Consider the following 3,453-nt stretch of genomic DNA (forward strand, 5'->3'; position numbering starts at 1 on the left):
GAGTGCAACGGCGCAATTTTCGCTCACCATAACCTCCACCTCCCAGGTTCAAGTGATTCTCCTGTCTCAGCCTCCTAAGTATCTGGAATTACAGTCATGCGCCACCACACATGGCTAATTTTGTATTTTTAGTAGAGACGGGGTTTCTCCATGTTGATCCGGCTGGACTTGAACTCCCGACCTCAGGTGATCTGCCTGCCTTAGCCTCCCGAAGTGCTGGGATTACAGGCATGAGCCACTATGCCGGGCCTGAATAACATCTCTTAATTCCTAGGGTCCCCAGATTCAGAGCTCTAGGAAGGAAAGAAGGTAGGGATAGTAGCTGGGACTACAGGTGTGTGCCACCATGCCCAGCTAATTTTTATATTTTTAATAGAGACGGTGTTTCCCCATATTGGCCTGGTTGGTATCCAGCTCCTGACCTCGTGATCCACCTGCCTCAGCCTCCCAGAGTGCTGGGATTACAGGCATAAACCACCACAGCTGGTCTTTCTTTTTAGAGATGAGGTCTCCCTTTGTTGCCCAGGCTGGAGTGCAGTGGAGCAATCATAGCTGGCTGCAGCCTCAATTTCCTGGGCTCCAGAGATCTTTCTGCCTCCGCCTTCCTAGTAGCTGGGTCTATAGGTACCGGCCACCCTGCTTTTTTTTAATTTTTAGTAAAGATAAGATTTCCCTATGCTGCCTAGGCTCATCTCAAACTCCTGGGCTCAAATAATCCTCCTGCCTTGGCCTCCCAAAATACTGGGATTACAGGCATTAGCCATAATGCCCAGCTGTACAAACTCTTGCCACTTACACAATTATAACAGGCATAATTTGTTATTACTTGATCAATGGAATTTTTTGATAGGCAACATTTTTCAAAACATTGAGCTCATGGAGAAATAATAAAGGAAATGCTAGGTGATGAAAATAATGGAAACAATTCACTTAGAGAAATGAAGCAATATGGGCTGGATGCAGTGGCTCATGTCTGTAATCCTAGCACTTTAGGAGGCTGAGGCAGGTGAATTGAGACCAGCCAGGGCAATCTGGCAAAACCCTATCTCTACTAAAGCTCAGGAGCTTGAGACCAGCCTGGGCAACCTGGCAAAACCCCTTCTCTACTAAAAATATAAAAAATTAGCTGGGTATGGTGGTGCGTGCCTGTAATCCCAACTACCAGGGAAGCTGAGGCAGGAGAATCACTTGAACCTGGGAGGCAGAGGTTACAGTGAGCCAAAATCATGCCATTGCACTCCAACCTGGGTGACAGAGCAAGACTTTTTACCAAAAAAAAAAAAAAAAAAAAGAAATGAAGCAATATGAATCTTGCCCTGTGGTTTCCAGTTTGTTGTAAGACATGATCCCATAGCAAGAAGCTCTCAGATTGATGAGAAAGAAGTGGGCTTTATCCATAGAGATTTCCAGTCAATGAAATAGAATGTGCTAGCTTGGCAGTGGAAAGATGCAATGTGTCTGCAGGATTCAGGACAGATGGGCCAGGTGTGAATCTGAGTGCTTGCTTGCTGCTTGTTTACCATGGTAGTCCAAAGTTTCAGCACATGCCCTCTCAATTTGTTATGAATACATGCACAATTAATCAGACCTTTAGTTAAAGTCAGGCCACATCCCACGATGGATCAGGGTGAGTTGCAGCTAACCCTTGATGCCAGTTGCTAATGGAAGAATTTCTGGTGGTATTAAATCTTGGGGCAGGAGATCACCCAAAACTATCCCCTATTTGGCTTATACAGGTATTCTGGGATGATTCATTCAAATATTCATTTGACTTTTGAATAATTTGCTATATAAAAATATAATAGACACAGTCTAGAAATGTTGAAAAATATGAGTCAAGAGGGAGAAAAACACAGAGGGGAAAAAGAGAGAACATTCGTGTTCTCAAAGCCAAAGAGAATTACTGTTTTGTTTTTTTTTTGAGACGGAGTTTTGTTCTTGTTACCCAGGCTGGAGTGCAATGGCGCGATCTCGGCTCACCACAACCTCCGCCTCCTGGGTTCAGGCAATTCTCCTGCCTCAGCCTCCTGAGTAGCTGGGATTACAGGCACGCGCTACCATGCCCAGTTAATTTTTTGTAGTTTTAGTAGAGACGGGGTTTCACCGTGTTGACCAGGATGGTCTCGATCTCTTGACCTCATGATCCACCTGCCTTGGCCTCCCAAAGTGCTGGGATTACAGGCGTGAACCACCGCGCCCGGCGAGAATTACTGTTAACAATTTCTTCCTAAACTTTTAGTTATTTTAATCAGTGTTTTTGTTTCTTTGTTTTGACAGTTTCACTCTTGTCACTGAGGCTGGAGTGCGATCTCAGCTCACCACAACCTCTGCCTCCCAGGTTCAAGTGATTTTCCTGCTTCAGTCTCCTAAGTAGCTGGGATTACAGGCATGTGCCACCACGCCCAGCTAATTTTGTATTTTTAGTAGAGATAGGGTTTCTCCATGTTGATCAAGCTGGTCTTGAACTCCCGACCTCAGGTGATCCACCTGCCTCCGCCTCCCAAAGTGCTGGGATTACATGCTTGAGCCTCCATGCCCAATCTCAATTAGCTTTTATTATGAAATATTTACACTTAACAAACATAATTTCCATAATATCAAATGTATATGCTTTTTTTTGTTCTTTTTTTCTTTCTTTCTTTTTTTTTTTTTTTTTTTGAGACGGAGTCTTGCTGTGGTCACTCACGCTTGAGTGCAATGGCGCCATCTCAGCTCATTGCAACCTCTGCTTCCCATGTTCCAACAATTCTCCTGCCTCAATCTCCTGAGTGGCTGAGATTACAGGCACCTGCCACCATGCCCAGCTAATTTTTTTATTTTTAATAGAGACGAGGTTTCACCATGTTGGCCAGGCTGGTCTCAAACTCCTGACCTCAGGTGATCCACCTGCCTCAGCCCCCCAAAGTGTTGGGATTACAGGCATGGACTACCATGCGCAGCCTTTTGTTTTGTTTTTTGAGATGAAGTCTTGCTCTTGTTGCCCAGGCTGGAGTGCAGTAGCGCAGTCTCAGCTCACTGCAACCTCTGCCTCCCAGGTTCAAGCTTCTCCTTTGTCAGTGTCCGGAGTAGCTGGGATTACAGGCACCTGCCATCACGCCCAGCTAATTTTTGTATTTTTAGTAGAGATGGGGTTTTGCCATGTTGGCCAGGCTGGTCTCGAACTCCTGACCTCAGGTGATCTGCCTGCCTTGGCCTCCCAAAGTGCTGGGTGGGATTACAGGTGTGAGCCACTGCACCCGGCTGGTGGGCAACAGAGTGAGACTCAGTCTCAAAACAAAAAAAAGATAAAACAAATACTGTGTAGTTGCTACATGGATTAAGAATCAGAACATTGCTGGGTGCGGTGGCTCACGCCTGTAATCCCAGCACTTTGGGAGGCCGAGGCGGGTGGATCATGAGATCAAGAGATCGAGACCATCCTGGTCAACATGGTGAAACCCCGTCTCTACTAAA

Source organism: Cebus imitator, unplaced genomic scaffold, assembly GCF_001604975.1.
Source record: "Cebus imitator isolate Cc_AM_T3 unplaced genomic scaffold, Cebus_imitator-1.0 Scaffold123, whole genome shotgun sequence".
Classification (NCBI taxonomy): Eukaryota; Metazoa; Chordata; class Mammalia; order Primates; family Cebidae; genus Cebus; species Cebus imitator.